We start from the raw sequence: 26,475 nt of genomic DNA, 5'->3' as shown, positions 1-26,475 counted from the left end.
CAGTGGAATAGGAGGGCCCAGGTTCCCCTAACCCCTGCCTTAAAGACTGAGGCACCTCAACCACAAGAAGCAGGGGGCAGGAAGACAGACTCCAACCACTAGGCAGACTGGCCCTCCAAGCCCCCTGTTACAAAACTGTATTGTTGTAAGGCTGTTTATACTGCTATAACTGCATCTACTCTAGGCAGTGTACCAGTATAACTATGTCAGTAAAAAATTGCACCCTTAACCACCATAGTTACACAAAATGTGTGTGTAGACCATACATAACTAAGCAAGTAACAGTACATCTAAGCTTCAAGCTTTTGGGGTCTGTTGAGCCCTAGGGTGTCAAGCGCCAGGGTATCAACTGTTCTGGAACAAACAATAGTGGAGAGTTTGGATGAGCATTATAAAGATAGGTTTCAGAGGAACAGCCGTGTTAGTCTGTATTCGCAAAAAGAAAAGGAGTACTTGTGGCACCTTAGAGACTAACCAATTTATTTGAGCATGAGCTTTCGTGAGCTACAGCTCACTTCATCAGATGTATACCGTGGAAACTGCCGCTGTAGAGGATCTTGATCAGGTGATTCCGCAGTTTCTTTGACAGCGTGAGGCACAAGCTGTCAGCATAGTCTGTGTGGTATGTAGATTGTAGTGAAGTGAGCTGTAGCTCACGAAAGCTCATGCTCAAATAAATTGGTTAGTCTCTAAGGTGCCACAAGTACTCCTTTTCTTTTTTCATTATAAAGATGTAAGTCAACTTTAGTCATCTGGCAATCAAGTATTAAAAGGGAGCAAAACTCTGCTTGAGACCCTAGAGATTTGTATAGCCTTGGATTAGAAGTTGTCTACACAGTTTTTTCAGTACAAAGTACCTTGGCATCAATATACAGAAGTTATTTTTTAAATGTATCTGTTGTCTGATTCCACTTCAATGAATCCACTTTGGAAGCAACATAACTTTATTTTGGAATGAATGCCACTCTAAGGTTCATGTGGATGCATAACTATTTTGAATTAACTATAATGCTTCAGATATTCCTCCCAGAGATATCCCATATGGCATTGTTTCAAATCTGGATCAGCCTGTCTGATTCTCTGTGTGCCTTCCACTGCTCCAGGATCATCTTGATTAAATGTCACCTCCCTTTGTCTACTCCCAGCACACACCCAAGTGCACCTCCTTTGTGATTCCAGCTTCTGACAAGTTCTCATACCCTAAGCCCATTTTTGCAGCCATGCCCCATGATTCAGCATGGTTCCATCTGGAGGTCCTGGACTTCCTTGCCTTCTGGGGAGAGAAGGGTTTCCGTTTCCCTATTACCAAGCATCACCAGAATGTTAAGATTTATGAGTAGCTATGCCAGTAAATGTACAAGAAGGGGTACTCCTCGGACACAGCTCTGTGCTGTGCCAAATCAGAGGAGCTCTAGCAGAATTACAAGAACATGAGACAAAAACAAGACCTCTTCCTCGTCACTTGGTAGAGGTGGAGCAGCCATAGAAATAAGTGGAGACTCTGTCGGTACCCAGTGAATCTCCGGAGAACGAGAGGTGGTTGTTACCCAGAACGGGTCAGTGCCTAACGGGAGATTCAGGCATTTCTGTTACTGTTACCAAGTCTTGAGGAAATCAAAACTCTTGTGGTACCAGAACAGTGGACGGTACCAATGAAGCAAATTGGGCAAAGGTAACTGTGGTAAAAGGCACCGATGGTACCGAAGGTCTCATGACCAGTAGATGTCAGTCTGGTCTTTTGCAGAGCTGAAGTGCTGGGTACTGAGGTCCTAGCACACACTCTGTTGGTCCCAATTTAAAAGAGCTGATCTTCTCTCTGCCACTCTGATCACCCGATGGTACTGATCTTCCAGAGCCATAACTCTTAGAGTCCTCAGGCTTGCTGGTGGTCAAGGTTTTTCAGGAACCTGCAGCCTCATGGGTACTGAGTTGGAGGTTGGTAGGTGCCAAAGCTTTCTGCCTGATCAGAGACCCTCCCTCTGAGGCTGCAGGGAAGTGGGGGGGGGGCACATATATGCAGGCCGAAGGGACACTGCTAAAATCTCCAATCTGAAGCGCATGGGGTGCAAGCGCACCTAGAGTGGAGCATGCATAAGGACACTAATCAAAGAATAATACTAGGTTGTCATCCTTTATGTGAGTCAGCACTAGAGGGAAATGAGATACAAACTTTGACTGTGGGTTTCGTGGATATTTGCTAACAGCAGAAGAATGGTGAGACTTGGGTTCCCTTCCAGGTTCTGTAGGGCAATGTGCTGTACTGGTCACAAACGACTTCTTCTGACCCATCCCCAGCCCAGCCCTAAGAAACAATTACAGGGAAAGTCCAGCTTTGTCCCTGTATCCTTGTGTTAGAGAATGCTCAATAAGACTGCGGGAATGGCACATGCACAGCCTGGTCACATGTAGCAGCTGCAAGTGGATGCTCAGTTGCTCTGAGGGGATAGTTTGTGCACAGTCCATTCTGCACTAGGAGCTGTGAGTGGCTTTAGCACATTCAGTGAGAATAGAAGCTGTGGATAGTTTAGCTGCTAGGGCTTGTCTACACTGGCAATTAACGGCGCTGCAACTTTCTGGCTCAGGGGTGTGAAAAAATACCCCCCTGAGCACAGCAAGTTGCAGCACTGTAAAGCACCAGTGTAAACAGTACCCCAGCGCTGGGAGGCACGCTCCCAGTGCTGTGAGCTACGCCCCTCATGGGAGGTGCACCGTGACCAAACAAGGCACGCTAAAGCACTGCCACTGCAGCGCTTTAGTGTTGCAAGTGTAGACAAGCCCTAAGTCTCTTTGGGCATGTGTGAACTGAGATTGTTCAAAGATTTAGTCAAATTTGGGCAAATTTTTACAGGAACAGCAAAAGGCACATCCATGACACAAAGGTAACCCCCCGTCAAATTTCAGGTCCCTGTTTCAAAGCAGAAAAACAAGAACTTCTTAAAGAAAAGGTTGTCCGAATTTTTTTTTTTAAGTCATGAAACTGTATTTTTTCCTAACCTCAGTCTCAGAAATGACTCTCCATTTTAGCTACCTTGGTATTTATTTGCCTATTACCAAGCAGCTATTTATGTTTGCTAATTTACAATACTAAATTATTTTTATTGATAAGAATATGACAATTTTATGATTTAAAGTTAGTGTTGGTGCTGACATTTTAAGTTAAACTATAAAATCTAGAAGTAAAACACATTTTTAAAATCTCTTATTATATGTAACTATTATTACACATACAACTGAGCTTTCCTTTTCCTCCTCCTCCTCCTCCTCCTCTTCAGCTTTCTTAGCATACACATATTCCATTGTGTGCACAAGCTGCAAAAAATATTTTAACGTAATTTTATCTTAATTAGTAAGCATATTTTCTCCTATTATCTTAATATCTCTCAAAGCAAAAAAAATAATAAAAATGCAAATATTTTGATTTGAACTATGAAGTCACAATTAAATGAAGAGAAATGTATACCTCATTTAGATGATCAGTGATGTCCTTTAGCATCTGCAGTTCATCTACCATATCAGGTTTATTTTCAGATGGAATCGGTATGGAATACTTTACCATAGATTCTACTGGAGATGGAGGTATGCACACCAGCGGCTCACTTTCATTTGCCAAGAACTTTATCTTATGTTTTATCTTTGAATTAGTAGGAGATGAGCCTCGTAACACAGGTGAACTCTTTTTAAAAATGGATGTTCCTGCATTTGTTTCTCTGGTAGTGCTGGGTTTCATCTGCTTTGTTGCTTTCATATTGGTATTTGCATTATCTTTCCAAGCATAGATGACAAAAGATTTATTATGTCACCCTATAAGCCAAAGAATAACATAATTGCAGGGGGGATGTACGCAATTGCTGACTGAAATGTAACTCATTTACATTTGTTTATAAAAACATAAATTCATTGCCTAGGCATCAGAGTGAATTTATATTAAAACACAATTAAACAAAATTAATTATGGGGCAGCCAACAAGTGTCTACAACAAAACTACACATGCTTACAACCACTTTGTGCAGTAACACTCATCATAATAAAAAGACACAAGGGTAAGATCTCCAACCCATTATCTGAACAAGTATAAACACCCTAGAGGAAGCTGTTAAATAATTGCTTTGAGAGGTATGTAGGATAAAAACCTCAGACAAAACACCCATCAAAGCTCATGATTAGGCAAAAGTCTGTATGGCCTGGGCCTTGATCCTGCAACTATTTTCAAAAGTGGACCCCTGCACCTGTGCTGAGCCCCAGTGATCACCACCAATCCAATTGTTGAATCTTTTTTTCCATTTGTTTTTAATACCAGCTACTAAATCTTTTATTTTTTAACAAATCCAAAGAAATAAATATTTTTTTTTAATTTGTATCATTTTGGCGTGATCTTTCAGTGGTGTTCTCTGTTAACTTACAAACCCTGTTCCCATATCTGCACAAGCACTATGAAAGATACCTGTGAAGCTCAATCAAAAAATGGAACAAAAGGAAGCCACTTCTGTTGATTTGGCAGTAGAAATACAAGATACAAAATTTGCCAAAGGGAGAAGAACAAAATAGTAGAGAAAGAAATGTAACTGTCTTGTTTTAAGATTATATTACTAACAATAGAGAATGAATATACTGTAATGCTGAAAGGTGTTAATGGCTACCAAGGGGATCTTTGATTCACAGACCTTGTTAAACCTAAGGAATAAGACAAGCATTCTCTTTCAGGCTCAGTGGATGGAGGAATTAAGCCCTTTATATAATGAAACAGCTGCAGAAAAATAAAGGCTATGGCCCCAGGCACTAAGCCACATAGCCAGGCCTAATCAGAGCTAATCCAGGTAGATTAACAGGGGTTTCCCTTGGTTGCCAACACAGGGGCTAGACATTGATTTTGCAGCCTGTGTGTGGTGGAAGCAGAAAGGTTGTTAACACAATCATAAAAATGTAAGGCTGGAAGTGATCTTGGGGAGTCATCTAGTCCAACCTCTGTGCTTAGGCAGCACCAAGGCTACCTAGACCATAGTGGACAGGTGTTTGTCTAATGGGATCTTAAAAAGCTCCAATGATGGGCATTCCACAACCTTCCTTGGAAGGTTATTCCAGTGCTTAACTATGCTTATAGTTAGAAAGTCTTTCTTAATATCTAACCTAAAATCTTCATTCCTTAAGATTAAGTCAATTCTTTCTTGTCCTACCTTCACTGGACATGGAGAACAATTGATCACCATTCTCTTTATAACATCTCTTAACATATATGAAGACTGTTATTGGGTGTCCCACCCCACCCCCCATCTTCTTTTTGCAAAACTAAACATGCTCAGTTTTTTAACCTTTCCCAAGAGGTCAGGTTTTCAAAACCTTTCATCATCTGTTGTTTCTTCTCTGTACTCTCTCTAATTTGTCCACATCATGACTGTGAGAGGAAGCAGAAAGACACAGTTCCTTCTGCTCAAAACTCATTGGAGTGCAAAATTAGGGATTTCTGAGCAAGTAAATTGCTTGCTGTTGTTTGTTTCTACTGTGTTCAAGGAAACGGGACTTTGTGTACATTTTTGTAAATAAACAAGATTGCACTGAGAATATACCTAACTCATATCATTGATTTCTCATCCAAATGGAAACAACTCATAAAGATCCCAAATATTGGCTAATTGCTTAGGCCAAAGGGACAACAATATCATGTAATTGAAAGAAACTACATAAAAGGTCATTGAAAAATTTTTCTTCAATGTTGCTGTTGTTTCTCTTCACATTAGTCCTCTTAATAGTTTCAGAAATAATTCTACTCAAATTTTGAAGTTATGGAGTAGGGGACAAGAGCAAGTGCCACAGAGAGAAGACACAGAGAGAGACTGGGTAAAAAGAGAGAATGAAAAAGCATACTATCAGAATATAAATAACTAAAAAAACCTGACATGAAAGGAACTGAAGTGTCTAGAAACAGAAATATAAAGGTCCGAGAAGAGAGAAACATTTAAGGAAGATAAGGAGGCCCTGGGAACTAAGACTGAGTCCAAGATTTTTCCCACTGTTGCTCAGAACAGCTCCAAAAGCAGTATCAATAATGGGAGTGCCAGTGTAAACCAGGCTCCCATGGTCCACTAACATTTTAACTATGTGTTATTTAAACCTGATCAAATCTGGTCTCCCCAACATAATACTAAAACATCAGCAGTCTACAATAGTTATCACTAGTGAAGCTTCTCAGTGAGATATTTTTGACAAAAACCTTAGTGTAGACAAGTAAGAGTAACAGCCGAAGTGAGCCAACGTCAAATAAATAAGATACAAACTGAGTTAAAAATGCAATTCAGCTTACTTTAGTTCCTGTGGAAAGGTCTACGAATGAACAAAAGAAGGTGACTGTATTCACACTTCTTTTCATAACAGCAGCTGCTTCCTGTAATCACCACAGTGAACTGCACACATGCAAGGAGCCAGCTGTGAGAGCTGCAATGCTTCTGATGTTAGGTTGACTCGAATTCTCCTTTCATTTCACCACTCAAAATAACTACACAGGCACAGGAGGGTATGTCTAGACTAATGGGACTGTACCAGCATAGCTACAATGCTGTAGCTAGGCCAGCATAAACCCATAATGTATACACATCCTACATTGACAAAAGGGTTTTTTCTGTCAGTGTAGGAACAACATCTCCCTGAGTGACAGTAGTAAGGTCAACAGAAACATTCTTCCATCAATGTAGCTGCATTACGCTGGTGGTCGGTCAGCACTGCTACTTCACTTAGAATTCAGAGTAGCAGCCATGTTAGTCTGTATCCGCAAAAGAAAAGGAGGACTAAGGTGCCACAAGTCCTCCTTTTCTTTTCACTCAGAATGTAGCTTTTTCATACTGCTGAGCAACATAGCTATTCTCAACCTAAATTATAAGTGTAGACCAGGCCAGGGACTCTGGGTGACAGCAGTAAAAGCACTGCTAAAATGTTCCTGTTTCTGAAAAAGATTGCAGTTGTAAATTCTACTGGAGATAAGTTTCTCACTTATTTTGTTCTTAATCTGAAGTCTGGCAGAAGATGTCTGTATGTTGAAGTATGTCAAAGGAGGTGTGGGATGTTAGACACCCCTTCTCCCACACACAGTGCTAGGAATGTGAGGGTGTGATGGTGTGTGTACACTGAATAGGTTAATGTGGACCTCAGAGGCCACCTGTGAGAGAATAGGAGTACTTGTGGCACCTTAGAGACTAACCAATTTATTTGAGCATGAGCTTTCGTGAGCTACAGCTCACTTCATCGGATGCATACCGTGGAAACTGCAGCAGATATTATATACACACAGAGATCATGAAACAATACCTCTTCCCACCCCACTCTCCTGCTGGTAATAGCTTATCTAAAGTGATCATCAAGTTGGGCCATTTCCAGCACAAATCCAGGTTTTCTCACCCTCCACCCCCCTACACACAAACTCACTCTCCTGCTGGTAATAGCCCATCCAAAGTGACAACTCTCTTCACAATGTGCATGATAATCAAGGTGGGCCATTTCCTGCACAAATCCAGGTTCTCTCACCCCCTCACCACCCTCCAAAAACCACACACACAAACTCACTCTCCTGCTGGTAATAGTTCATCCAAAGTGACCTCTCTCCCTACAATGTGCATGGTAATCAAGGTGGGCCATGTCCAGCACAAATCCAGGCTCTCTCACCCCCCCATCCCCCTCCCCCGGGGACACACACACACACACAAACTCACTCTCCTGCTGGCAATAGCTCATCCAAACTGACCACTCTCCAAGTTTAAATCCAAGTTTAACCAGAACGTCTGGGGGGGGGGGGGTAGGAAAAAACAAGGGGAAATAGGCTACCTTGCATAATGACTTAGCCACTCCCAGTCTCTATTTAAGCCTAAATTAATAGTGTCGTCCCCCCCCCAGACGTTCTGGTTAAACTTGGATTTAAACTTGGAGAGTGGTCAGTTTGGATGAGCTATTGCCAGCAGGAGAGTGAGTTTGTGTGTGTGTGTGTGTGTCCCCGGGGGGGGGGGGGGTGAGAGAGCCTGGATTTGTGCTGGACATGGCCCACCTTGATTACCATGCACATTGTAGGGAGAGTGGTCACTTTGGATGAGCTATTACCAGCAGGAGAATGAGTTTGTGTGTGTATGGGGGTGGGGGGTGAGAAAACCTGGATTTGTGCTGGAAATGGCCCACCTTGATTATCATGCACATTGTAGGGAGAGTGGTCAATTTGGATGAGCTTTTACCAGCAGGAGAGTGAGTTTGTGTGTGTGGTTTTTGGAGGGTGGTGAGGGGGTGAGAGAACCTGGATTTGTGCAGGAAATGGCCCACCTTGATTATCATGCACACTGTGAAGAGAGTTGTCACTTTGGATGGGCTATTACCAGCAGGAGAGTGAGTTTGTGTGTAGGGGAGTGGAGGGTGAGAAAACCTGGATTTGTGCTGGAAATGGCCCAACTTGATGATCACTTTAGATAAGCTATTACCAGCAGGACAGTGGGGTGGGAAGAGGTATTGTTTCATGATCTCTGTGTGTATATAATATCTGCTGCAGTTTCCACGGTATGCATCCGATGAAGTGAGCTGTAGCTCACGAAAGCTCATGCTCAAATAAATTGGTTAGTCTCTAAGGTGCCACAAGTACTCCTTTTCTTTTTGCGAATACAGACTAACACGGCTGTTACTCTTAAACCTGTGAGAGAATGTTATGTTATCTGGCAGCACCTGTGAGAGAATGCAAGCCAGGCTTAACTGATGATGAAGCCAAGATGGGGAGGGCCTGGGCAGTGATTATGCAGCCAAGAAATAGAGAGCAAAAGGGCTTGGGCTAGACTGGCTGAAAGAAAGGAAGTTTGACAGGAGGCTGGGGCTAACTGGCAGTAGAAGAAAGGCTGGCTCTGCTGTTGGCTAGCTGAGAGGTAGAGGATGGAAATTATGTTGGAAAATGAGGGAGAAGCAACAAGGGATGAGTAATGGCTTCATATCAGAAAGAAGGAAAAAAGAATAGAAATGTCTGTATCTGAAGAAGAGGGCATCAGACAGGGATGGAAGAGAGAGTAAGAAAAAGGATTGACATTTTGTAATGTCAAATCACTAATGGAAAATGTAAAGACAGGACATGTTATTCCCTTGAAAACAGCAGCATGGATTAGACGAAGTATTAGAGATATATTAAGAGCTAAAAGAATGCAGGGTGGAAATTTATTAATACAATATATGTATAAAGAACAGGTTGAGAAACTTCTTAAAACTACAGTATTAGGAAAAATAAATGTAATTTGCCAGCTGCCTAAATATATGACAGAAGCGGGAGGCGTAATGTATAAGGTTCCACTAGGCATGACTCAGGATGAAATTAAAAGGGGTATAGGTTGTTTGTTTGTTAAGTGTCTGATTAGCAGGAGAGGGGAAGAACACAAACTATCCACAGCTGTCCAAGTAACATTTAGAGGTGAAACACTACCCAATAGAGCTAAAATAGGATAACTCTTCTGGCTTAAACTATATATTCCACCCCTTTGAGACGTTATAAATATCAAAGGTTTGGTATGTGTCTGTAAGGGGAAAATGAGGTGTGGTAAGGGAGAACACACCTATGAGAACTCTGTGGAAGGAACGGAACTAAAATGCACTGATTGCAGAGATAAGCACAATACAGCATACAAAGGGTGCATGGTGACAGAACAAGCCAGACAGATACAGAAAATTAAAACTATCTGTAATATTCTATACAGACGCTACCAAAAGATATTCACAATGGAAAGTGGAGAAGGAGGAAAATGCCAGTAAGGAAAAAGAGTTATTGGTACAACAAAATTCAGTTCAGGGCAGAAATAAGAGAAATAAAAGTACTACTTGTAAGTAAAGACAAATGTATAGCATTTATGATAGAAGTGATTAATTGCACTTTACAGGGAAGAAGACTGAAAACATAAAAATTACAAGAAAGTGGAAGAAAAATATTTGCATATAGGAAATCTCTTGATAGACCGCATTCATGTAATTTTAAATGAGGGTAATAATGTAGTTGTGGTTCTAACAATTTTTGGCTGTAGCACACATAGTTTCATAAAACATGGTCAGGAATTAAAACAAATTGTTTCTGAAACAGAAAACAAATCTGACATCATATGTGTATAAGAAAGATGGTTGGTAAGAAAACATATGTACAGACTTCCAGGATATGATGTAATCAGACAAGACAGAGAAATAACAAGAGAAGCAGGTTGTCTGTATATTTATAAAGGAAGGTCTTAGTTACATTGAAATAACCATGCAGAACTTATGTTTTGAATACAACACTGCTGAGATTCTTATGCAGACATTGAAGTCTAGCAGAAGATAGCTGTACGCTGAAACTATGTTTTACAACCCATGTAAATAAACTAGACAATCTAGAATTGGACGTTAGTTAAGGGTATCAAAGACCTAAAAATGCGTGGAGACCTTAATAGCCATAATAAATTTTAGGGAAGCGGGAAAACTGATTATAATGGCTAATGCCTGGAACTGTTCTTTGACATGCACAATGTGGTATTGCTAAATACTGGAGCGCCTAATCAGGTTTAATTCAGTGGATAGAACCTTTACATCAGGAATTTCAACAAGCAAAGCAATATAGCTAGGGCCCTACCAAATTCACGGTCCATTTTGGTCAATGTCACGGTCATGGAATTTTAAAAAACATAAATTTCATGATTTTACCTACTTAAATTTGAAATTCTACAGTGTTGTAATTGTAGGGGTCCTGACTCAAAAAGGAGTTGGGAGGGGGGAGGTCACAAGATTATTGTAGGGGAGGTTGTGGTACTGCTACCCTTACTTCTGCACTGCTGCTGGCGGTGGCACTGCCTTCAGAGCTGAGCATCTGGAAAGCAGCAGCTGCTGGCCAGGGAGCCCAGCTCTGAAGGCAGAGCCACCGCCAGCAGCAGCACAGAAGTAAGGATGGGATGGTATGGTATTAGAGACAAGGTAGGTGAGGTAATACAGCTGACTGCAGAGCTGAGCCCTCTGAAGGCAGCAGCACAGAATTAAGGGTGGCATGGTATGGTATTGCCACCTTTACTTCTGCACTGTTCCTGGCAAGGCGCTGCCTTCAGAACTGGGTGCCCAGCCAACAGCCGTTTCTCTCCAGCCACCCAGCTCTGAAGGAAGGTAGATGAAAGGGTGGTAATACTGTGACCCCTCCCCTAAAATAACCTTGTGACAACCATCACCCTCAACTCCATTTTGGGTGAGGACTCCCAATTTGAGAAATGCTGGCCTCTTCCGTGAAATCTGTACATTTTAAGGTAAAAGCACACAAAAGACAAGATTTCACGGTCCATGATGAATTTTTCATGGCCGTGAATTTGATAGGGCCCTAAATACAGCAAATAAATGCAACTGGGAAGTCAATAAAGAAAATGGAACAGGAAGTGATCACTTTCCTATCCTAATTATATATCCATACCAAGGTAATGTTAAAAAACACAGATGAAATCCCAACCTGGAACCTTAGAAAAGCAAACTGGGGGCTCTTAAAGAGAAAATGTGATGAGTATCTAAGTACCAATTGTATAAGTGATAATTTAGAGGCATTTCATGATGATATAATGAAGGGAGTTGTAGCAGCAGCCAATGCAGCTGTGTGTAAGATATCAAATTGCCACAAACTCAGAAATCCAATTCCCTGGTGGAATGCACATTGTAAAGCAGCAATTAAAAAAAGAAAGAAGACATATAAATAAGCAAAAATACAATGAATCACAAGGACTTAATAACTACAAAAGATGTAAAATGGTGGCACAAAGACTTATTAAAAAGGCAAAGAAAGAGTTGAAGAAAGTATTGTGGGAAAATGAACAAAGATTCCAAGATTTCCAAGCTACATAAACATAAAAGAATGAATGGGATATGGAGTAAAATCAAATTTTGGTCTTGTAGTAAATAATAAAGTTGAAAGTTCTAACTTAGGAAAAGTGAACATTTTAGCAAACGAGTTTCAAAATGTTAGTAGTGATACAAATCAAAGTACAGAGTTTCATCAACAAAAAAGCATGTTTGCTGAAATAAACTGAGAGCTCCTCAATGGCTAGGTAGAACATAAAAATGATTAACTGAATGAAAATTTTAGCATACAGGAACTTAAAAAAGCAATAGACAAAAGTAAAAATAGCATATGTAATGCAATGATTAAGGCTGCGAGTCTGTCATGAAGATCACAGAAGTCACGGATTCCATGACTTTCCAGGACCTACGTAACTTCTGCAGCGGCTGGTGTGGCTGGCCCAGGGGCCACCTGAGCAGCTTGGGCAGCCACTGAGCCAGCCACACCAACCACTGCTAGGGCAGTCTCAGGCCACCACATTCCCTCCCCCCCAGCAGCAGCAGGAATTTGGTTGTGGGAAGGAGCTCAGGGCTGGGGCAGGGACGTGGGAGGAGGTGTGGGCTCCAGGCCGCGCTTAGCTCGCAGGCTCCCCGGAAATGGACTCAAGTCTCTCTCTCAGCTCCTAGGCAGAAGCGCAGCCAATCGGCTCCACATGCTGCCTCTTCCCGCAGACACTGTCCCCGCAGCTCCCATTGGCCGTGGTTCCCGGCCAATAAGCTCCAGAGCCGGCGCCTGGGGAGAGGGCAGCGTGCGAAGCCCCCAGGCCATCCCTGCCCCTAGGAGCCGAGGGACATGTCGCCACTTCCGGGGAGCCGCAAGAAGCCAGGTAGGGAGCCTGCCAGCCCTGCCAACCCTTCCCCTCCCCCAGCAGCTGTGGGGGTACCGGGTCACGCACCTCTGCCTGCCCCCCCCAGCACTAGCAGGAGTCCCAGGCTGCCCCCCAGAGCACCCACAGCACTGCTGGCCTGTCCCCCTCCACCGAGCACCCAAGATTTAGTCAAGGATATATAGTACAAGTGATGGACAGCCCAAGTTCTCCAAAACCTATGTAGTGTGAGTACTGTGGCACCATTATGTGTGATGCATGGTAGGTAATGGAGAAATGCCCATAAATTTAAGGATAAATTGTTAGATTTAACTTTTAGAGCTACGGTTAGTGGAAACGGTGAAGATAAGAGTTCTAAACAAATATACAAGGACTGTTGAGAGAAGATGTAACTGGAAACCACAAACGCCCACATTCTAACTGGGTCAAAAAGTAAGTAAAAGACTTGAGTAAAAACAAAGGACTGGAAGAGATTAAAATCTTTAGTCATGGGAAATCAAATGATAGCTGGACAGTTCTCTCTTCAAAGAAGGGTAGGACCATTAAATATGATGAATAAAGTTTATGAGCTTATGCATGGCAAATGGGGTCAGCATTTCAAATCTATACTGACTGATCTAAAGATGACAACAGGAGGAGAGTGAGAACAGCCTTTTGTATCCTTGAATTTGTGATTGAGACCTATGAGGTTGTCCAATTTTGTGGCCATTACGATGGCCAAATTGGTGGGTATACTGTTGACACTGACCTGAATAAGGTATGTATGCCCAACTACAGCTGTTATTCTATCTGACTCTTTATTGTGTACAATGACAATAAGAAAGGGAGGAATAAATGGTTCAGTTTTCACAATAGAGATAGGTAAATAGCAGGATCCCCCAAAGATCTGTACAGGGTTATCTGCTGTTCAACATATTCTCAAATGACCTGGAAAAAGGCGGTGAACAGTGAGGTGGCAAAATTTCTTGACAATACAAAACTACTCAAGATAGTTAAGTCCAAAGCTGATTGTGGAGTGCTAGAAAGGTATCTTACAAAACTGAGTGAAAAAACAGCAGGTGAAACAAAATAATCCTAACTATATATACAAAATGATGGGGTCTAAATTAGCTGTTACCACTCAAGAAAAAGATCTTGGTGTCATCATGGACGCTTCTCTGAAAACATCTGCTCAATGTGCAATGGCAGTCAAAAACAGCTAATAATGTTAGAAACCATTAGGAAAATGATAGATAATAAAACAGAAAATAACATAATGCTGCTCTGTAAATCCATGATAGGCCTACACTTCGAATACTGTGTGCAGTTCTGGTTGCCCCATCCCAGAAAAGATATATTATAATTGGAAAGGGTACAGAGGAGGACAACAAAAATTATTAGGGGTATGAACAGATTCCAAATGAGGAGAGAGTAAAAAGACTGGAACTGTTCAGCTTAGAAAAGAAACAATTAAGAAGAGACATGAGAGAGGTCTATAAAATCACAACAGCTATGGAAAAGGTGAATAGGGAAGTGTTGTTCACCACTTCATACAACACAAAAACAAACATAAGGAAGTACTTCTTCATACAAAGTACAGATATCCTGTGGAACTCATTACCAGAGGATGTTGCGAAGGCCAAAATTATAAATGAGTTCAAAAAAGAATTATATAAGTTCATGGAGAATAGGTCCATCAATGGCTATTAGCCAAACCCACAGTCCACATGTTCCTAAACCTCCAACTGCCAGAATCATCTGTCACTGGTCACTGTCATAAAACAGGATACTGGACAGACAATTTGTCTGACACAGTATGGCTGTTTTTATACACTTATGAGCCTCGGAAAGCAGGAATGACTTAATCAATGAAATATGGTTCTCAACTGCAGTGACAGTACAATTAGGTATTCATGTAGTAATAGCATAGATTCCAGTGCATGTTGGGATACCTGGCAATAAAATGGCAGATAAAAAAGTGAAAAATGCCTTCAAAAATTAAGAGACTAATATAAAGATCCCTTTGAGTACACAGGACTTCAGAAGTTTGGTTAAGAGAGAACTTAAGGAATGGCAAGAAATAAGGACCAAAAGCAAAAAAAGACAAACTATCCTAAAAATTCTAAACTTGAGGATAATGTTATACTTCACAGCTAGGCTAGAAGAAGCGAAGTAACTATCTTTAGCATGCTAACAGGTCATTGGGGCCTGAATGGTAATTTATATCTACTAAACATGCACAAAGACAGGTTGTGTGAAACATGCAAAGTTAAAGAAACAGTTGAGCATCCGCTATAGCAATGCAGAGAGAATTATACAGAAAGATTCTTTATGAAGAACTGAGACACCTCAAGATGAAAGAATATATTCTGAAAGGACTGATGAGAGTACTGGGAAATTGGGATAGCATTAAGAAAGCATTACTGTACTTTATTATGGATATAGGAAAGGATGAGGGGACATAGATTTTGATTATGCAAAAACTGCAGTTAGGCGGTGGTCATTGCCACAGATGTTGAGGCTGATGCGCCATAAAATGACAGGAAAATAAAAAGAAAAGAAGGGACTGCCAGGGGAAAGAGTCTGCAGTCACTCTCTGGGAATAGAGAAATGGTGAGGTGAGAGCCCAGCAGGGGAGAATAAGCCCTAGGGTTCTAGCCAGAGCAGAGAAGGCTGACAAGCAGCTGGGAAGGCATAAAGCAGCCACTGAGATGGGACAGGCTCTGGTGGTGTGCCCTGAAAGAAGGGCAGGATTAGGACTACCATGGAAAGAGTGCCCTGGGAGGTGTCCTGTAGAGGAACAGAGCATGGTGGAAATTGATTTAATTTATACCTTTATGTTAGGATTTTATTAGGGGATTCCAGGTGAGTGCCCTGAAAGTCCTAGATCTAAAAGAACAGTCAACTTAGAGAAGCTGCAGGAAATCAAGCTCAGACAGGAAGGGGACCAGAGAAACAGCAGCAAGGAATGGGACTACACACACCTTGGCTCCTAGTTATAGGGTCCCGGAGCAGGAACACAGTGTAGTGGGAGGCCCTGGGACACCCTACCATGTCAGGCAAGGTGGCATGAGACCAGAGAAGGGGACAAAGATATGGAAAGTCCTGGGGAAGGGTGTGAAGACCAGGGGACTGGAGTTGTGGCCATGGACCCTCTTGTAAGGACATGGTACTGTTTTATGCTGGGCTTTCTGTTACCCCAGAAGGGGTTGACTAAATCATGACCTGGCTGGAGGATCAAGTTAGGGAAGAGAGACCACTGAGCAGGGGGCAGCAGAGCAGTATAACTGGAAAAATAGCAGTATAACTGGAAAATTCCCTCATGTAAACAATCCCTAAGTCCCTTGTTGTTATGGTTGCTGAGACATTAAGTTCATGTTTTTTAAGCTAAATGATGCAGTAACATTTGGCTGCATTTGGAGGGAGCCTGAAACAATATCTCTGAGAGATGTGACCTACCCCATTAATTTCAGTGGGTGCTAACTAAGATATCCAATGATAATATTCTAAAGATCAACAATGTTAACTCACTGCTCATCAAAGAATGTAAGAAAAGAGGATCATAGTATGGAGATCAGCACAAATCTACTCTGATTTATAACTTATGCTAGCACCACTAGTAAGTGGGCTTGGGAGACACTGCCTCACAATCAAGGAGTCAAGCCCAAGTAGTCTACCACATTCCAGGCATCTGAGCCTGATCCAAGGGGCAACAAATTAAAAACCCCAGAGATGCATATGAGCCTCACTGAAGGGAAGCCAAGCACAAGGAGTCTAGCAGAGCCCATGGATATATTCTGATCCCACCGAAGAGGAGCCGAGACCAGAGAACGTGTTATTTTGAACATGTGCACAATCTACTGTCAGTGGCATCTCATGTGGGAGAAGCTTGGAAGAGTACTGCTATCTCCCTCCCACCCCTGCCCGACCTCTGGTCATATTCAAGAAAAGGTGACCAGGAGTATAAGAACTGGCCTCATAGATAGCAGCATTTTTGTGATCATGGTCACCTCCCCATGACAGTTGCTGCTATAATAAGAATCATGAGAAAGATACAGCCTAAAGAAAATGGAGCAATTGTGATATAGGGGGATCTAGAATCATAGAAATGTAGGGCTGGAAGAGCTCTTGAGAGGTAATCTAGTCCATCCCCTGATGGTGAGGCAGGGTCAAGTATACCTAGATCATCCCTGACAGGGGTTTGTTTAACCTAATCTTTAAAGTATCCAAAGATGCGGATTCCACAACCTAGATTCATAGATACTAAGTTCAGAAGGGACCATTGTGATCATCTAGTCCGACCTCCTGCACAACACAGGCCACAGAATCTCACCCACCCACTCCCTTGGTGACCTCTTCCAGTACTAACTATTAGAAACTTTTTTCCTAATAGCTAACCTAAACCTCCCTTTCTGCAGATTAAATCCATTACGAATTGTCCTGCCTTCAATGGACATGGAAAACTACTTATCACAGTCCTTGTTATAACAGCCCTTAACATGTCTGAAGATTTATCAGGTCCCACCTCTGTCTTCCTTTCTCAAAACTAAACATGCTCAGTTTTTTTAAACTTTCATCACAGGTTAGGTGTTATAAAACTTTTTCATTTTTGTTGCTCTCCTCTGGTCTCTCTCCAATTTTTCCACATCCTTCTTAAAGCGTAGCATCTAAAACTGGACACAATACACCAGTTGTGGCCTCATAAGTGCTAAGCAGAGTAGAACAATTACCTCCCGTGTCTTACATATGACACACATGTTAATACATCCAGAATGATATCAGCCTTTTTTACAATTGCATCTCATTGTTGGCTCATGTTTACTATTTTTATTGTTGGCTCATGTTGGATTTCAGCTATTTAAATCAGTTCATGATTCATAAATCAGCTCATGATTTCAGCAACATGAGCCAACAAGAGCTATTTAAATCTGAAATTTCACGGTTATTGCTTGGATTAAGTTTTTATATTCTAATCCGACTTCCAGGGTAGTTACCAATGTTATTGTTTCTGCCCCATTATAGAAAGATTCAAGGTAGGGCTGCCCCCTTTCTCCTCTTCTGCTTGATTGAGCTCTAGAACCTTCAGCCACTGCCTTCTGAGCAAATCAAACATATTCATGGTATCAGGTTTGGTCAAACAGAACATAATTTAGTGCTCTATGTGGCATGTTCTTGTATTTGTATATAAGCCCAAGGTTACCATTCCTAACCTTCTAATTACGATTAATAAGTTTGGACTCTTCAAGGTATAAATTAATTGGAATAAATCAGAAATCTTAGGCATTAATAAATATGCCCACAAAGGCCTTTTCTCAAATCAGGACTTTCCATTGCAATCCTCCCATATGAAATATTTAGGAATACTGATTCCCAGAAATATTCAGGACTTCCCTAAGATAAATATAGAACCAATCATTGCCCAAGTGAGATGATGGAGAGATGAAGTTTATTAATCTTCAGTTTGTGGGGTCCAATGAATATACATTAATATATAATGTATTATCCATTATATGTATTATATATTATTATATGTCTTATAAATTATAATGTAATATACATTAATATAAAATGTATTAATATATAATATTCATAAATTTCCTTCCCAGAATTTTGAATGTCCCGAGGGGTCTCCCTATTTCTATTCCTCAAATTTATTTTAAGAAATTCAATAATATTTTCAGAACGTTTCTCTGGGGCACAGATAAGAAACAGACTATCGCTCTAAAAATTACAGCTCCACCTATTTCTGAGAGGATTTCATTTTCCCAACTTGGAAAATTATTGTAGCTCCTTTTTGTTAAGCCTGGCGTCTTTGTTGCTGTTAGATATGACCGCACAGACTCCACTTTAGTTTCAGATTGAATGAAAATTGTTATACCCTCTCCCCCTTTCAGGCACTGTAGGATCAAATTATTATAAATTTGATGGCTCCAAAGCTCCCACAACAACGGCTATGTAATAAGCTTGTTCAAAGTTGGCTAGCAAGTTGTTTCCATCCACTCTTCCATGTAGAGGGGTCCTATGGAACAATCCTATCCTTAAAATCAGTGTCAAAACCTTGATGTGGAGGGTTGGACGGAGAGAGGAATGGCAACTGTGTTGCAGCTAATTGGCAATAATAAATGTACACCCTTTGTAGATCTTCAGCAACAATTTGGCTTGCCCTGTTCCAGAGCATGGAAGTATCTCCAATTAAAACATTTACATATGAAGGTATTTGGACTGGAGGCACTGGGAGCTCAATTTTATTATTTTGGAGGCAATATCCTGAATTCACTTAGCCAGTGGTGTCCTTTTACGATTCTGTGCAGGACAGGCTCTAGGCACCAGCAAAGCAAGCACGTGCTTGGGGTGGCACATTTCCAGGGACAGCATTCCGCCCAACCTTATTTATTTATTTATTTATTTATTTTTGCTTGGGCGGCATTCCGGCCACCCCTTTTTGTTTTCACTTGGGCAGTTGCGCTCTTGGAGCTTGGGGCGGCAAATTTTTTGCTTCAAGTGGCAAAAAACCTAGAGATCGATAATTTGAGAGTTGCTTGGAACAGAGATTTGGATACACAACTATTTCCAACAATTGTATCTAATGTTAAAAATCAGCTTCAGACCTGAGACTACAGCTTATTCACCAAAATACATTTTTTTCAAATATACTGGTCCCCACATAAACAAATGGTAATTGGCCTCATAAATGTTACTCACTGTTTGGAAATGTAACTCCCATAGTACTATATTAGCTCATCTGACTTGGGAGGGTCCCTGTATCAAGAATTTCTTGTATGAGATGCGTCAATGGACAATTCTGATATTGGATGCTAAGTTGGAGCCATCCCACTTAAGTTTCATTCTTGGATATATTCCTGGTACCTGGAGATTATCTGGTAACAAGGCAGCAAGGTTCCAACATGCAGCACTGGTTGCTAAACAATTAATCTTGCAAAAATAGAAAAGTCGATCCCCACCAAATACTGATGCTGGCCTCAGTGATATAGCTGATCTCATATGACTGGCATTCCAGAAAGGGAATGGCTAAAAAATTCAAAACAATTTGGGTTGACTTTTTAGAGGTCTATGATTAATGTAGACCCTGAAGATCGATATGTTGCTTCTCTTCCCTTACCTTTATTCTAACCTTCATCATTTACTTTGAATATTATGAGAATCTGGTATTTTTATATATTTGCTGTATTGGAAAAACTAATAAAAAATTGTAAATAACAATGAATAATAAAAGAATCAAATCACCAATAGCGATCTGACTTGAGGGTATTACATTTATACCAAAAGTTATAAAGAAAACAAGTTAGTGAGAAAATATTATTTTCTTTAAAGGTACAGATTATCAATTTTTCAATAACACAAAGAAGAGTCAAACATAATTCAAAAGAAAATAATTTTTTTGTGTGTGTATATCTACAAATCCCAGAATACAGGAATACCATGTATTCTTACTCAGTTGCGAAGTAACAGCCAGTACCTTCAAAAGGTAAAATCTACGTATACTACAGGCCTATGTAGGGAAGTACCTTCAGCATGACAATAGTAATGGGTATTCAATATCTTTCCTTACAAGATACTTACAGATCTTTTTTCACAGTCAAGTCACATGAAATAGAAGTCAAAATATGTTTCTGAAATAAATAGATACAATATACTATAAAGGAGCACATTTTCTAAAGTAAAAAGCACATTTTCTGAGGTAAACAGTGAAGACAAAGGCAAAACATTCTGAAGCTGCTCTAAATTGGTTGGGGACCAGACTGGTTTCAGGGAGACGATAGGGTTGACAGAACATACAGGTGGCAAAAAAACACCCCTGTGGCCCTCCGTCTTCTTGGTTCTTATACAGAGCACACTCTGGACACACCCGAAGATTGGCACTACAGAATTCAGGCAGGCTGTAAAGTAGACAGTACTTATGTTTTCAAGTTTTCAACTACTGTCCTAAATCTTATGTAGGGGATATAACGTTTTTCTTTTTCAATTTATTCAACATCAATTTTTATTTTTAAATCAAACCACCAGAGAGAGACACATGCTAAGAGACAATGGGTCAGCCAAAAAGAAAATCTCATGATTTTCCATGTTCCTTGTCTTACATACTTTCATGAACTGTGGGCAGCATGACCTCAGGAAGATGGTCACACAACGGTCAGGAAGATGGTCTATTTTGATGTTTTCAGGGGTGGGTGGGAACACAGGTTTTCTGAACTTTCACAACATGAGACCCACACATTTTCAGGCATTTGCACACCATATGGACTCAGGCCTTTTCAGGTATATCTACACAGTCCATGGCAGCAAGCCATCCAGCCTGAGTCAATAACCCACTCTGCTCTAGGCTTCAGAGCCCAACCCACCACTTCAAAACACTGTCCACATAGCTATTTTTAGACACTAGCACAAGCCCTACAAGACTGAGTCTGTCAGCCCCGGATGGGAAACTCACCACTGCAGACTGTGTACATATCCTTCTTGTGGGGCAATGTATTATATGACCCTTTAACTCAGTGGTTCTCAACCTATTTATCATTTTGGGCCACATATTCAGCTCTTTGTGTTATGTGGGCCACATCCACATGACATATATACTACCTGTATGGCCCTGAGGATCTCACATGGGCCACAACTGTGCACTGATTGGGCCATGGGTTGAGAACCACTGCTCCAGCTGATCTGGAGTACACATTGAAAGAATGCATCAGGACAAGGGCAAGTTGTCCGTGCCTTGCCTCATGGCAGTACCTGCATCAGGAGTGTTTCTTAAGTGTTTCAATGGCTTCTCTGGTGATATCTGATCCAGAACTGAAAGGGAAATGCAGAAAAATGTGGATCAGTGTAACATTTTCATTAGACATGCTGAAATCGTTCTTAATCTGGGAGTCATGACCCACCCACCCCCCTCCAGAGGGGTTATAAACAGGTTTCAGGGGGCATTTTTTATAGGTAGAGGGGAGGAATAGTCCCAACATTTCTTCTCTTGTAACATGGAATCACAATATGAAAAAGGTTGAAAAACATTTCTATAGAGAATCTATGGGGTTCATAGGAATGTCATTCAACAGACCAGTACTCTATTAAAGAGTATAATAAGATCCTACTGAGTAGGATCTGTGGGATTTATGGCATTCCCAGTAGGCTGAGACCTTATAAAGAAGAGTCTGTAAGACTTAAAGTAGCCCCCCACTCAGCTAACTAAAATCTTACAGCGGTTCTGTGGGTTACCCACTAAGTTCACCCTGAGGCTATATCTATACTAGCACGTTTGTTGGTAAAACTTTTGTCAGTCAGGGATGTGAAAAAACACACCTCGACCAACATAACTTTCACCGACAAAAGCGCGAGTGTGGACAGCACTATGTCTACGGGAGATGCTCTCCCACCAACATAGCTACCACCGCTCTTTGAAGGTGGTTTAATTATGCTGGTGGGAGAGCTCTCTATGGTGACCAGAGAGCAAGTGTGAAGAATCGGGAAGGGAGTGGGTAATAGGCGCCTGTATAAGACAAAGCCCCAAATATCAGGACTGTCCCTATAAAATCAGGACATCTGGTCATCCTACAGCTCTCTCCCATCGCCATAGAGTGGCTACATGGGAGACCTTACAGTGACACAGCTCTGCCACTGTAAGGTCTATAGTGTAGACATAGCCTGACACTACAGAGACAGATCTGTAGGGGTTTATGGCATCCCCACTCAGCTCACCCAGACACTCTTGCAAGCCTGTGGGAGTTTAGGGCATAGGTTGGATATTAGGAAAATTAGGTTGAATATTAGGAAAAACTTTTTCACTAGGCAGGTGGTGAAGCACTGGAATGGGTTACCTAGGGAGGTGGTAGAATCTCCTTCCTTTGAGGTTTTTAAGGTCAGGCTTGACAAAGCCCTGGCTGGGATAATTTAGTTGGGGATTGGTCCTGCTTTGAGCAGGGGGTTGGACTAGATGACCTCTTGAGGTCCCTTCCAACCCTGATATTCTATGATTCTTTTCCCACTCAGCTCACCCAGTCACCATAGGGGAGAGTGGGGGGGATAGTGCATACTCAACTCACCCAGACCCTATGATGGGTTGGGGGCAGGGGATTAGGGCATTCCCCATTCTCACCCAGACCCTATTGAGGGGTCTGTGGGGGTTAGGGCATCCCCACTCAGCTTACTCAGACCATACCAAAGGGTTTGTGGGGGGTTAAGGCATTCCCCACTCAGCTTACTCAGACCCTTTGGAAGAGTCGGGGGTGGGGGGTTAGGGCATTCCCCATTCAGCTCACCCAGACCCTATTGAGGGGTCTGTGGGGGGTTAGGGCATCACCACTCAGCTCACCCAGACCCTAGAAAGCAAGGAACCACAACCCTATAGATATGGGTCTCTGAGGCCCCCCTCTCCCCAAGACGAGCCCCACCTCTGCGATCAACCCCTGTAGGTGAAGCTTGGAGTTAACGGGGGGTCATGATTCCCGCTGCAACTGATCTCTGGTCAGCCGGGGAATGAGGGGGCGCGCGGTCGCTCCGCAACCGCCCACCGTTCGCTTCCCTGGCACTTCAAACACTAGCGCGAGCTCCTCCAGCCCGAGCCCGCGCAAACTGGCGGGGCGGGCGGGGGAAGCGCGGCTCTCGGCTGTCTCTCCCCCACCGCGGAGCGGTTGCGCCTGAGGCTCGGGAAGGAAGGTCCTTTTGGCCATTAAGCTGAGCTGCCGGCACCGCCTGGGGCTGTGCGGCTGCTGCAGTGCCGTGTCCCCGGCTTAATCGGAGCAAAAGAGCAGCCGCCCTCCCCGCTGTATTGGCTCAGGCTGCTCCCCTGGGTTCAGCTTCTCTGCTTTTGTTTTGTTTTACTTTAAAATTTGTTTATGGTATAAAACAAATACGGAAAATGTTTCATACAAATATCCCCAAAAATAATTATTGGGCAGGGCAGGCAAATCAACCAGGGGGAGCGGAACCTCCTTAGGAGAGGTTTCAGAGTAACAGCCCTGTTAGTCTGTATTCGCAAAAAGAAAGGGAGTACTTGTGGCACCTTAGAGACTAACCAATTTATTTGAGCATGAGCTTTCCTGAGCTACAGCACATCCGATGCACATCTGATGAAGTGAGCTGTAGCTCAGGAAAGCTCATGCTCAAATAAATTGGTTAGTCTCTAAGGTGCCACAAGTAGGCCTTTTCTCCTTAGGAGAGAGACAGAGCCCTGAACACGTGCTGAACAGTATGCAGACCCTATGGGAGTGGGGAGTAGCCTGTGCACCCCACACAGCTCACCCAGACCCTGGGAACCCTGTACAGTAATGCCTCACCTAACGTGGTAGTTATGTTCCTGGAAAATGCGACTTTATGCAAAATGATGTTGAGAGAATCCAATTTCCCCTTAAGAATTAATGTAAATAGTGGGCATTAGGTTCCAGGGAAATTTTTTTTGCCAGACAAAGGACATTATATACATATACAGTTGAGTATCAGGGGGTAGCCGTGTTAGTCTGTATCCACAAAAACAACAAGGAGTCCAGTGACACCTTAAAGACTAACAGATTTATTTGAGCATAAGCTTTCATGGGTAAAAATCTCACTTCTTCAGATGCATGGAATGAAATATACAGTATAAATTTTAAACAAACAGTTTAATATTGTACACAGCAATGAATGATTGTAAAGCTTGGTTGAGGTGGTGGAGTAAGAGGGTGGAATATTTCCCAGGGAATGCCTTCCTGTTAAATGATGAACTAGCACTCGGCTGAGCCCTCAAGGGTTAAAACGCTGTTGTTAATATAGCCTCACATTCTACAAGGCAGCATGGACCGAGGTAGGGGGAGGAAACACAATAGATGCAGGGCAGTAGCTGCAAAAACTTCCCTGCAAAAACTGAACATGATGATGAGCCCACGCTATCCAGCTGGAGCGCACCACTCCCTCCTCCTGACAGCACATGCACAGCTGCACTGGTGCTCACTTTCCAAAGTGCTGAGGGGTGCATGCATGAGTGAGAGATAGAGACGTGCATTGCTCCTTTAAGTATGGTGACCCTACTTCAAGTACGTTGCCCTTTTAAGCAGATTAGCCAGTTCAGATGGGAAGCAACAGCTTCCAGCAAGCTCAGTTCTGTCCCTGAGCCCGGTCCCACTCCTCAGCTTTGTGGAGAGGTACTGCAGGAGCAAGGGGACATCCTGATATCAGCACCCCTCCCCCCAGGAAGCAGGAAGCTCCCAGGAGCAGCTCCAAGGCAGAGGGCAGGGCCACCTGAACCGCTGCTGGGCAGCTGCTGAACCACATACCTTACAGGGAATTTAGGGGAGCTGATGTGGGGGAGGATGCCTGCCCCCCCCCGGTTCTAATCCCCACAAGGAGGGGCTGCTCTTCCAGAGAATCCTGCAAGCAGTAGACAAAGCAGGCAGCTGCCAAACCACAGTTATAAGGGAGTATTGTGCAAATTTAAACAAGCTAATATATCAGCAACGAAACAACGTTAACTGGGACAACATTAAGTGAGGAGTTACTGTACCCCAGACCTGCCTTGAGCCTCCCAGGAACCGTGTTGCAGGGTTTGGCCCTAGGCCCAGATCCTCAAAAGTATTTTGACACCTAACTCCCAAAATCAATGGCTGTTAGTAGCCTTGGCTATGTCTACACTGCAATAAAATACCCACAGCTTGCCCATGTCAGGGGACTCAGGCTGTGGAACTATAAAATGTAGTACAGATGTTCGAGTCAAGCAGAATCCTGGGCTCGGGATTGCCAGTACCGGGTTTACTATGGTGCTTTGGCACCAGGTCCACACTCAGAAGCGGCCCGGCCCCTGGACCATGGCCCCACATCCCTGCTCCACCTGCACTCTCTGCCCTGAGGGCTCACTCCTGCTCAACCTCTTCCTCCTGAGGACTTGCCCATTGCTTGCTTCTCTCTGCCCTCTCCCTCACCACTCACTCCACTCTGCCCTTCCCCCAGTGCAAGCGGTAGGTGGGGCCGCAGGGGGAAAGAGACCAAACGGGGGCAGGGCCTCAGGGCGGACCACAGGCAGATCTGGTGGGGGGCAGGACCATGGTCCGGGCATCAGGGCCCACAAATGGTTAATCCAGCCCTGTATACTGCGGTGGAGTATCAAACAGGTCCTGAAGATGCCCCGGTTGCATGTCTCTCATTCTCCTCCAACTCCTCATCTTCGCCCGGGGCAGCAAGTTGTATGGGCCCATGGTGCCCATGTTCAAGGAATATTCAGAGCACAGGGGCCTGGCTCCACCAATGTTCAGGGCCAGGTCTCTCCCCCGGTCCCACCTGCCACCCCCGCACACCTCCCCTGGAGCATCTCCCAGCCCCACCTGCCACCCCCCAGCAATTTAAAAGGGCCTGGGGGGCCCCCTCCGCCAACACTGTCAGTGCAGCAGGGCTAAAGTGGCTTCCTGCCCGCCCTCACTCCGCACAGCGGGCCACTCCCAGAAGCGTCCCTGCAGCCCCTGGAGGGGGGTGTCTCTGTGCGCTGCCCCCGCCCCGAGCACTGACTCTGCCACTGGAACTGCAGCCAATGGGAGCTGCAGGGGCGGTGCCTGCAGGCAGTGGTGCGCAGAGACCCCCGGGTTCCCCACCTAGGAGCCACTGCCAGAGGGGTGTGTGGGTCGCTTTCGGGAGCCACCCAAGGTAAGTGCCACACCCCTCACCCCTTCCTGCACCCCAACCCCCTGCCCCAGCCCAGAGCCCGCACGCCTCACCCAAACTCCCTCCCAGAGCTCGCACCCCTCACACCCTCCTACAGCCCAACCTCCTGCCCCAGCTCAGAGCCCGCATCCAAACTCCCTCCCAGAGCCTGAACCCCTCCTGCATCCAAACTCCCTCCCAGAGCCTGAACTCCCTCCTGTACCCAAACTCTCT

This window comes from Caretta caretta, chromosome 2, assembly GCF_965140235.1.
Source record: "Caretta caretta isolate rCarCar2 chromosome 2, rCarCar1.hap1, whole genome shotgun sequence".
NCBI classification, from domain to species: domain Eukaryota; kingdom Metazoa; phylum Chordata; order Testudines; family Cheloniidae; genus Caretta; species Caretta caretta.
This window is presented reverse-complemented; position numbering follows the sequence as displayed.